The 12,701-nt window shown below is 33.1% G+C and overlaps 1 non-coding gene across 1 annotated transcript; it reads right to left on the reverse strand.

Annotated features, from left to right (window-relative positions):
- Positions 1-11,331: 11,331 nt before the first annotated feature.
- Positions 11,332-11,438, reverse strand: LOC117275988 (small nucleolar RNA R71). Its single transcript, XR_004506211.1, has one exon. It is a non-coding gene; the product is annotated as a small nucleolar RNA R71 (small nucleolar RNA).
- Positions 11,439-12,701: the final 1,263 nt, after the last annotated feature.

The following is a 12,701-nucleotide window of genomic DNA, read 5'->3' on the forward strand; positions in this document are numbered from 1 at the left end:
AGGAAGGAAGATCTAGAGAGAGAAGAAGCTACTTTGAGTAGGTATTGCAATGTCGATCGCATATATTTATACGCCTAAGTTTGCAAATGGAAAAAAATATCCCGACAGTAGTCTTCTATTGGTGGATTGTTCTCATTATTACTTTGACTAATGTGATCAATTCCATTTTGGTTTTTCTTTCTTGGCTCCCATACAAAATTTCTACTGTTTTCAGTTTCTATAAATAAAAAAAAATAGTTAATCAAAATTTAGTTTCACCGCTCAACCAACTTTTACTACATTAAATACAACCTAGCTTGCTTTCTATTTTTAGTTTGAGCTTCTCCCATTAATCCCTTCCAAATTATTTTATATGTGTATGATTACGTATACACGCACATAATATTAAGGATTTAATTTATATGCATTGATATTATAATAAAAGTTTACATTGTCAGTGAATTTTTACATGTTGTACCACACTATCTATCTTACTTATTTTCGAAATAATTACTAGCTCAATTTATTATGAATAATTACTTATAATTATCTATTGACTAGGTGATCAGATAGTATGAAACTAAATTTAAATTATTAGCACATATATAAAAGTTAAACTCTGTTATAAAATAAAAACTGTAAAGTAAAGACAAGTATAGAGAGAAACTGATATATTATTCAAACTTCAAACTTATTTTTATAATGAACTGAAATCTCCTCTATTTATAGAAGAAAGCAAGTTATTGTGTAAGCTGCTACTGTATCAGATATAGATAATCTTCTACCGGAGTAATGTTTATCCATAACGGAGTATCAAAAGGATAAGCTCATTATACCAGATATAGATAATCTTCTACCGGGTGTGATGTTTATCCATAATGGGGTACCGAAAGGATAAGCTCATTGTACCAGATATAGATAATCTTCTACCGGGGGTGATGTTTATCCATAACAGGGTACTGAAAGGATAAGCTCATTGTACCAGATATAGATAATCTTCTATCGGGTGTGATGTTTATCCATAATGGGGTACTGAAAGGATAAGCTCATTGTACCAGATATACATAATCTTCTACCGGAGGAGATGTTTATCCATAACGGGGTACCAAAAGGATATTCTTCAGGAGACTTATTTTCAATAAAGTACTAAATAGATAAACATATTTACGGCGGAATCTTATATAGATAAGTTTTTTCAGAAAACTTATTTACAACGGAGTACTAAATAAACATCCATAATATAATATATTTATAACAAACTCTTCATACAATAAATTTCAAGGTGGTGTTACAATATGGCTTTTATTATTACAGTCTACTGGTTGGTATTACTATCTTCTACTTCCTCCGTTTACTTTTACTTCTCTATTATGAACTTTGCACACCTTTTAAGAAATAATAAATGAAGTGTATAATTTACCATGATAGTCATATTAATTGATGCATATTTTTAATAATTTGAGAAAATAATTTGAAATGAGTAATTAACATTGTGGCTATAACAGGAAAAAAGAAATTATTTTTTCTTGATATGCTAAAAGTGATAAGTAAAAATAAAAAATTATTTTTAAAATATTGGACAAGTAAAAGTGAACAAAGGGAGTATCAAATATTGTCTCATATGTCAAATATATGAGTGTCAATTGAAATACCAAAGTTTATAAGGAGGAAAAAAAAAGGAAAGGAAAAGTTCTTTTCATTACAACACTTCTTTTACGATAATTTTCAAGGAAAGCTATGAAAAATCAATGAAATAAAATTAATTTCCCCTTGTCAGGGTTCTTTAGCGACCAATTAGCCCCACCATTTCTTCTTTCCCAAATAGTGCTCCCTTAACTTAAATAGCGAATATCTATGTTACCGTGGTCCCTGTGTTACAATTATGCAATCTACTTTGCACTGAAATTCTTCCAAACAAACAAAAATGTGGAAAATGTAGGAAGCCTTAGGGTGTGTTTGGTTTACATGAAAATAGTTTTTGGAAAATATTTTTAATTTTTTTTTATATTTGGTTAGCTTAAATATTTTGGAAAACGTTTTCCTAGTAAACTCAATTTTCTCCATTTTTCGTACCAAAAGAAGGGAAAACATTTTTCAAAACTCTTTTTCAACCTACCCCACCCTATTTTCCAACCCACCCCACCATAACCCTTGCCACCCCCACCGATACTCTGATCCCTAGACCCCGACCGACCATCCTCCCCGCCCTTACCTATTTCGTCTCATATAGTATTTGATAAATTTTATATATATATATATATATATATATATATATATATATATATATATATATATATATATATATATATATATATATATCAAATAATAATTTTTTGCTACCTAATAAGTAAGAAAATTACTTATTTTTTAAGAAAATATATTAATTTCTATACCAAACACACCCTTAATTCCTTATCTATATACTAGGTGGATTATAGTACAAGATGTGAGGTCAAATCTTTTTAAGCGCATTATTTGCCTTTGTATAGTGCCTACCAAACACAAAAGCCAGTGTCAAATCTTTTTAAGCGCATTATTTGCCTTTGTATAGTGCCTACCAAACACAAAAGCCAGTGTTGATGAAGTATATGAAATTAGTAACCCTCTTTTTAAAAGGAAAACTTTTCTACATTCTCTACTTTTCGTGGAACCAATAGGCAGGCACTTCTTTTGTATAGCCAACAGTCCAACTTTTAATCTTGTCTCACTTGTCTATTGCTTTGATACTTAAAAAAATTCAAACATCAAAAGAATTTCCTCTTTCTCAAGTCCTTAGCCTATTATTACCAATTAAAGGAATTTTATCTTCAAGCACCTTCCTATTGGGCTTATACTTGCAGTCATTAATAGGTGATAACATGACATTTTAGTTTAGAATCATAAATATATGATCAGCGTGTGACTGACAGGATTTATATTAAATTTACATCTCTAGAAAACAGGAGCCAAATACAACATGATCAATTTTTATGTGTTTGTTTGCTATTTTTCAATGAGTATAATTTTTATACATTAATAGTATATAATCATTATAAGGATAACTAAAAGATAACTATTGAAAATATTATGTTAGTATCCTAAAAAAATAAGATAAGTAACATACTATAACAGGTTAAAATAGGGATAATACCACGGACCTTCCTCCTCTGACGAAAGTTTTTGCCAAAATATTAATGAAGCTCTAGACATGTCTTTTTTACAATTTATGCCCGGAAAAAGATGATCTAAAAAATAATGAATTTAAAAAGATAATAAAATGTTTTATTTTAAGAAAATCACATGAACAAAAGGTTCACAAGACATCGCATGGCTCTACCTTCATCAGTCAGGTAAGAAAATGGTCAGAAGGATCGAGTTATCAAATAATCAAGTATAAAAAATAATCGTGATAAAACATACCTCAGATATGTATGAAATAAAGTAACAAACGAATCCAAATTTAGAGGCCCCGAGGTACATTAAACTATATTAGTGTATAAAAATTAAATTGTTTTCTAAATAATTGTATCTCAAGAAGTATCAAACACCTAGGGCCCACATGCCATTTTTTTCTAGAGAACTCAAACATATAACATGTTTCTGAGATTGGAATTAAAATTTAATGCGTCAACCTCGTCGTATAGCATTTGAGCGTAAGATTCAAGTTTCATAAAAATAATCTCACCTTCTTCAATATTTCATCCTCAGTATTCATAAACCCATTATATTCTCACCTCAAAAAGTAATTTAATACTGTTTCAGAGAAGAATTTTAATTCAATGATAAAAGATTTTCATTGTATTAATAATCTATAACTTAGGAATAGTAAAAAGATATGACTCAAAAAATCAACTATATGTTCAGCTATATATTTATTCATTATATTCAACAGTATTTCTGCAAGTTCTAAAGTTAAAACCATTAGAGTTTAAATTTTATATATTGACAATAAAAATTATATATATTTACACGATTATATCACTTAAAAGGTAATTGCATGTAATTTTATTTCGTAAATTTAATTGGTAACTTATATATATATATATATATATATATATATATATATATATATATATATATATATATATATATATATAGGTAAATAACATACTATAACACGTTATATTACATTTATGGTGCAAAAAAATAGTATTGTCAGTATTAGGGGTGTATAAACCGAACCGAAAAATCGCACCAAACCGATTAAAAAATCCGACTAGATTTGATTTGATTTGGTTTGGTATTGAGTAAAAAAATCCAAACCAAACCGACATATAAATATATATTTTTTATATATACTTTTAAAATTTTATATAAAATTTTCTTTAAAAAATGTCTAGAAATATTTGGGATTCTCTTACATGATATAGTATTAAATAGAATATGAAGTGCTCCGTATTTATTAATCTTAAATAATGGGTTGTATTATCACTTTCTTATCAAGTATTACTGAAATGCGTCAATCTCTTTGTTCTTCCATATTAATATGTCAAAATCTATTAAATTCTTATATCTTTTTCGAATTTGAAGTGGTTATTATTATTTAGGTATCATCTAGATTTTTATGTTTAGTTACTAAATTCGGTTAACCTTGAATGTGTACATCAACAAAAATTATTGTCAGACGACTAAAAAATTAACTATCATATGTTACTAAGAAAATTCTCCCATAAAAATATTTTAATAGATAATATGTTTGTCAAGTTTTTAAATTTTTACTAAACATATATTTACTTATAAAAAATTTAACAAAGTAAGATTGAAATAATATTTAAGTAACAAAAAACCCGAAGACTCCGAAAAACCCGACAAAACCGAACAAATCCAAACCAATATAATTGGTTTGGTTTGATTTTGATAAAAACTGAACCAACCCGGTACATGTACACCCTTAGTCAGTATATATAACTTAACAACTTGTTTGGATGGACGTTGTTATGCATCGCTTCATAATATATCGTATAATTAAGTATTGTATTGTACTATATCGTTTTGATATATTCAATATTTGGATAGATTGTATTGCTTACCGTCGTTTCATAATGTCATGTACCAACAATATGAAGAATAAAATTGTAATATTATAAAGAAAAAGTAAGGTATGAGGTAGAATTATTATATAAAAGGTAGGGTAAATGATAAAATAGGATTATTTAATAATATAGAAGGGCAAGATGAGAGAAAAGATAAGATAACGATGCGACCACACCAAACGGTCATTCCATAAAGTGGCACTTTTCGTCGTTACATAACGACGGATTTAAAAATACGATACTATTAATATAATTGAAGTAACAATCAAAATAAATATTGTATTTAAAGTAACAATACGATACAATACAACATGTAACAACCATTCAAACAAGCTTTAAATCACAATAATAATGTTGTTGTCGAGTGACGTGTCCTACTCCCATGGATGCTCCAATGGTGGTCCTTATAATCTGTTTTGGCTAAATGGAGAGGGAGGGCCTTTCTCTGAACCAGAACTGTGTCACTTTCCCTGTTGGCCCCATTTTTTCAGCTAACTTATTATTCTTTCATGGATTTAAACCCTTTATTTCACCAAAACACACCAGAAAATGCTACCCAAATAAGGGAACGACAACTATTCAACAATGAATTCTGGCCTCTTTTTCCTCTTATCCTCAGTGCTCTGATAAACTGATCAGTTTTTAAAGTCTCTGTGACAAGACTTCAGCTCGATAATTTGATACCACGCAATGGCCGGTGCTGGATAATATACCAAAATTATCCACCGTTTGACACTTGGAACTAGGAAACAAATCATGTTTCCACAATATTGGCAAATTCTTGACGTTCAGTTCTTGGGGTTTTAAAAAAAATTAATTTACTGTCATTTTTGGAAACAATGACTAAAATAAGTTTGCAGAATTATAGTAACGCGCGCGGGATAGAGAAAATGAGATAAAAGACTTGATAGAAAAGCAGAGAACTCACAAGTCGCTGTCTTTTAAAGTTTCTACAGTTAAACAACAAGTTTCTATAGTGTCTTTTCCCTACTCACATACAATATGATAATAATGAAAAGGAGAATTTCTACTTTCAACAAATGAAGAAAATGAATAACGAACGGCCAGCATTTTTCTCTCCTTCCCATCTTTGAACAAAACAAGTTTATTAATACTAACACGATATTTCAAGTCATTTATAACTACGCATATTCAGCAATATATCTATATTATTATTCAATGCCGTATATATATTTAGTTAGGAACATGGTTAGCAACATGCCCTAGTTTATATACTATCTTTGTTACTATATGCTTTAGTGTTTAATTGATGGAATTAGTACTTAAATGATCGACCCAATTAACACAATCCTCTAGAAGTATGTGAAAAAAATATTGCCAAAAAGCAGCCCGGTGCATAAAGCATTCGGTATTCATGCAAGATCCGGAGAAAGTTCGCACTCCTAGGAGTGTAATGTAAACAGGATACCCTAATATAAATAGTTGTGGCTGCTTTCACGACTCAAACCCGTGACCTATAGGTCACACAGGAAACAACAAAATACCTATATAAATGTTGGGAATAAATGTTGTAGGGAGGAGATCATGTGACAATTGTGAATGCAAAGACTAAGAATAGTCATGTGAGAGCATCGTTTTATGGTCCTTCAATGCACCCTTAAAACCATCATTCTAAGATCTTTGGGTCCTTAGAGGCACTTCATTTGGTAACATGTAACGTGATGCCCACGTTACACCATAACTCATTGTTCACCCCAACCCTTAGGACAAAACCCACGGGAACATTTTGTTCCTTTACTAAACAACCCCACACCCCCCACCCCCGGAAAAAATATTTTTAAGCAGTGTAAAGATTTTTTACGCTATTAGGTTACTTCAAATAAGTATGGGTTGATAAGCTCCAAAACATAGTGAAGACTCCGGATGCTCCTTGTCCTATGCCCAGGCATCTGGTTACCTTTGCGAATCTCCGCCACCTGCTTTTGAGTTATTGTTACTTACGTCTAATGACATGTCACAACTCACAACATGCAAAACTACACTTATATATACGATTTACACGACTAGTGTATATTATTTAAATCCTGTTGAGAAATAATGTTATAAATTACCATGCACGAAGAAACACACCCATATATGCACATGATACACACACTTGAGAATATAATTTTATGATAAGGAATTGATCATGTATTTACCTACTTCTGCTCCTTTATTGATATGGATTATGAAAATAAATAATGCTGATAACATGAATATACAGTTAGGTATGCATGCAGCTGAAATGGTATTCTACCATTGAAGACTAACGAAATTTCCTGGTGAGATCTCTTCAGAATATGGAAGTGAAAGAAAAGTCAAAAAAATTGAATGCTTTCTTGGTATGCATTCATCCAAAAGTAGATTTCCCAGCAAGTTTTCGGCAAATATGTTTGGAAAAAGCACCTACAATATTGTTAAAAGTTTTCTGATTCATTCTAAAGTACTCTTTCAACTTTCCACCTGTTTTTCCTTAATTTCTTGCTATGTTAGTAGCATATTTGGAAGTGGTCGCTCAAATGAATATGAAACCTATATGCTTACGATAATTATTAAGCAAATAAAACTGTGTTATCTCTAATAATACTGTAAATTTTCAGATTAAATGACTACATAATTCAATATGATATTAGAGCAAGCGCAAAGCTCATGGTTTCAAGTCTCACTGCAACTCTTGATAATGAATTTTTACACATTCGACAATAAGTCTCTCTTATAAATAAAAATGTGATCTATCTAAAGTAAATATCTTTTTTTCCTCTTAAGTGTTTCTTGTCGTCCAAGAACGACTTCCATATATACCTTGGAGCACTAACATGGAAATAAAAGAACACATGCATGAAGTACGTTTAAGGAATTCCTATCCATTTTTCTTCTTATATATAGCTAATGTTCTGGGGTGTAAAGAGTGGGAACGTGTATATCTTCATGTCAAATATTGGAAACAATTATTAGAATTCTTTGATTAAACATAATGTAGGAATAATTAGCGTACTTGACTTTGTATATATGGATAAGGTAGAACGTTAGGAATTTGGGATAAATCATCCATACGTGTCTGCAGACATAGACAGCCACATGTTCTAAATATTGTAACTTGTTGTCATTGGCTTCTTGTGGAGGTAATAAAGTGAGTACATCGATAACCAAATTATCATGTTTGCTGATAAAAAGAAAATTCGGAGAAAGCATAAGAGTCAATTAATATGTACTTCTATATATCTTCCTATCTGCTCTATAATTTTCCCTATTTCTATTTAAGGTAGAATTTATGGTACCCTTAAGTTATGAGACATAAATGATAACTCATGGAAATGTATCTAAAGTCATTTAGAAATGATAACTCATGGAAATGTATCTAAAGTTAGAAATGATAACTCATGGTCATGGAAATGTATCTAAAGTCTTTTAGGTTATTTTATACAAGAAGTTAAAACTCTATGGATAAGATCAAGTAAAATAGTTACACCGACCAACACTGTCGAATTGTCTTTTTAAGTGTTTCAGTACATTTCCATTTTTGTTAAGTTGCCTGTGTCTAATTGATAGACGCACTCTTATGATCTTACTTGAAAATGAACTATTACTCCATTTTAAGATATTTTTCCTCGAAAAAGTTAAGCTAGCCTTTCTCATTTTACATTTGCCATCTCTCTCTTTTGATTTATCTTCCTTTGAAAATTTACTTACAGTGTAAAGATTTTTCACCAATGTACGTAATATCGTAATATATATATGGTAAGAGATAGATGGCTAGTATGATAATTTTATGCGTGTTGCATGGAATGCTACAAATATGCATGATTTTGGCCTTTAAAATGGGGCCAAACGGTTCTAAATTTATGAATACAAGTTAAACTAAGAAATTCAACAAATCAAAGTCGTGATTGGTGAATGGCAAAAGTTGGACACTATTGCTTTCGGACATTGATAAGCAAGAATTGACCAACTTGTCCCACTATTGTTTATAGACTGTTCTCTCTTTATGAGAACATATTCCCGCTGTATACATAAAAAGGCCCTTTATCTGTGCTAACACCATTTTCCTTTAATAGGAGTTTAGTAGTACTAAAGTTTTGAAAATAATGGCTTTAGTTCTGAAAGAAAAACTGTTCACTGGTAGCAGTAAGTCATTGCAACGTGGATTCTTCCTATTTTTGTTTTTTTTCTTTTCAATGTCCTAGTGAGCGAGGAGAATGAGAGATTGACGATGGTGGGTCTGAGGAGAGGTAGAAGTAGACCGAAGAAGTATTAGAGCAGGGGCGAAGTGATATATGGCTATAATTCTATAGTTTCGTACATTATTTGCCTTGCGTTTTATATGCTTTAATGATAAACTACACTTTAATTATGCGTAACGGAGTCTATTTTATGTGTAGGTGAATTGGAGATGAAAGTAGAGCAAAAGGAATACTTAAAGTCTAAAGTGCGCTCGAAAACAACTGAAAAGAAGAAAGAAAGAAAGAAAGAAGTGAGAAGCCAGGCCTAAAGTGGGCGTTAGAGCAGGCGACGCCAAACCTTTAGCACGCGTTGGAGCAGGCCAGGAGAAGGGTAACGCGAGGTCCACTAGGCTTTGGAGCTGGCGACGCCAGGCTTGGGGCGAGCTCAAGCCGGCGGTAGACCTCGCGAGGCCAGGTCTGGGCGTGCACATTCCTAGTTTTAAAGACTTATTTCGTCTCATGGTTTGACTAGGATTTGGCCTACATGTTTACGTCTTTTCCTACACATATAAATAGACCTAAAAACGCCACTTTTGAGGACTTTTACAACCGGAGGCAAGGATAGCTCGTGGAACAACCATTGGGAGTCAGACTCATCGATTTCTACATCCCTTTATCCTTAATTTGTAATTTAATTATGCAAAATACTTTGGATATTGTGACTATGAGTATGAGTAGCTAAACTCAGAATCTAGGGTTTTGATGGAACCTATTGGAGGATGATTTTCCTGTTACGTTAATATAGATTTGCCGTAATATTTTCTCTATTTGTTCAACTATATTATTATTGTTGTTGATTGAAGGGCCCTCAATCGACTGTGCTTATTTAGTGTGTATTACTCGGGAGAGAGTGCATATTTAGGTAGTTGTTGAATAACATCACTTCTAACGTATATGAGGGATCAATACGAAGAGTTTAAAGGTGGGATTAGGGATAACGAAACCTTGGTGTGATCCGAGTGAGCCGTAATTAATGCCAGCTAGCGTAATTCGGGAGAATATGTCTAGTAAATTATAGTAATTACTCGGGAGAGAGTTACGACAGTCAGAGTACTCATGATCGATAGAGAATACTTAGGCAAATTTATAGAAAATGTAGCGAAAAAGATTCCGATAATAGGGGAAATCACAACCTTAGATCATTCCAATTCTTGTCTACAACTTGTAGTAGTTAGTTATTAATTGTTGCACTTTTATTACGTAATATTTAGTTAGTAAACATCCAAATTATTACTTAAATAATTCTGAAGATTGATTGCGTGAGTTCGTGCGAGTCTAGTAGCTGTGTTTGATAGGTTAATTCCATGTGGGATTCGACTCCGGACTTATTAGCCGGAATATATTTACAACGACCACTTAGTCCTTTTTATAAGGCATAGTTGGGCGTGATCAAATTTTGGCGCCGTTGTCAGGGATTAACGGTGTATTAATTGCAGCTAAAAAAATTGCTAGAATTCTTAGTGTAGTCAAGTTTCTTCATTTTAAACCAAATACATTAAAATTTTAATGTTTGCAGTCTTGGTTGTTACAGGTGTATGCCTAGGAACTCCTCAAGAACTGGTGAATTGTTCGAAGCATTATCAGATCCTGAGAAAGTTTTCAAGGCATTGAATCGTGCAAACAAGAAGGGCAAACAGCAACAGAACTCAACAGAACGAATCAAACTAGACATGGATAACGTAATAAAAAATCCAAATAACAGAAATAATGCGAATGACCCAAACAATCAGGGTGTGGCACCTCTTGTGACAGAAGCAGCCTTATATGATTGGGCACAACCCACCGCCGAAAATCTGGCAACCGCAATTGCAGTCCCTCAAATACAAGCGGAATCATTTCAAATCACAAACAACATGCTACATTTGTTGCAGAACAAGGGACTGTTTTCAGGGTCTTACATTAAAGATCCTCGGCAGCATCTAAATAATTTCCCGTTGATATGTGTCACACAAAGGCAACCTAATATGACATCGAAAGTAATAAAGTTGTTATTGTTTCCATTCTCGGTGACGGGAGAGGCTCAGACGTGGCTTAATTCACTCACCATAAACTCCATCACTACTTGGGAGGAATTAGTCAAGCAATTTTTAAATAAGTTCTACCAACCCAATACGACTGCCAAACAAATTTATGAGATATTGAGCTTCAGGCAGAGACCAACAGAAACACTACAAGAAACGTGGGAGAGGTTCAAGGGTATGTTAGTTAAGTATCCACATCATGGAATTCCAGAGCAAATGTTGGGGCAGAGGTTCTACATGGGATTGGCAGACAGCTTAAAGGCCAATGTTGATACATCAGCGGGTGGAGCATTTCTGAGCAAATCATTCAGAGAATGCAAGATCCTACTCGATAAAATGGCTCAAAACTCAGGATGGATGACAAGAGACTCTACGATCACTCATGTGGTTCACTCTGTGGCTTTGGATCCAAACAACTCTATAGCCAAAAATATGGCCACTCTGATGACACAAATGAGTATCCTCACTAAGAAGATCGATGAATCAGGCCAGAAGCAGTAGGTACACATAGTTGATGCGACTAATGGGGGCTTATGTACACCATGCATTAACCAACCATATGCATGCTCATGGAGTGCGGAAAGTGACAACCAGCACTATCAGGAAGATATGAACTATGTGGCCAACTATGGGGGACAGAGGCAAGGTGGTCAGAAATGGGGGCAACAGAATCAACAATATAGATCAGCACAGCAGCAGTACAATAACATCAACAATCCTAGAGCTATGTGACCACAGGGTCAAGTGGTGCCTTACCAAAGGCAACAAGGTTACAACCAGCAAAATCAGCAGTTGCCTTATCAACAACCTCAACAACAACAGATTGTGAGACAAGATGATGGGTTCCCTGAACTTAAGGGAATGCTGGACAACAACAATAGAATATTGCAACAACTAATTGGGTCCTCTAGAAAAATGCAAGAGAGAGTAGACTCACATGAATCAGCGATAAAGGGTATTGAGGTTTAATTAGGATAGATTTCTATGGCTCTAAACAATCATCCCCAAGGGACATTACATGCACACATACAAATCAATCCAAAAGATCAGGGTCTGAAATAGCTTATGGCAGTGAGTCTACGAAATGGTAGAGACCTAGATCTGAAGCAATAGATTGATCGCGAAAGTTGACCTACTAAAACATTTGTGTCAGTACCCATTGAGATCGATTATTTAACAGGGTTAACTGAGGCGACGGTACAACATGCACAAGAGAGCACAAGCAAAGAAAAAGAGGTTGCGAAGGAGAATGAGGTAGCACAAGAAGCAATAGTAGAAGCAGTGCCTGAGCAAGATAAAACTCAAATCACATGAAAGAAGTGACCTACAGCACCATTACCGCAGAGATTAGCAAAATATCAGAAAGACGATCAATATAAGAAATTCATGGAGATGTTGAAACAAATACAGGTGAACATTCCACTGATTTATGCATTGCGAGAGATGCCTGGGTATGCCAAAATGATGAA

This window comes from Nicotiana tomentosiformis, chromosome 4, assembly GCF_000390325.3.
Source record: "Nicotiana tomentosiformis chromosome 4, ASM39032v3, whole genome shotgun sequence".
In the NCBI taxonomy this organism is placed as follows: domain Eukaryota; kingdom Viridiplantae; phylum Streptophyta; class Magnoliopsida; order Solanales; family Solanaceae; genus Nicotiana; species Nicotiana tomentosiformis.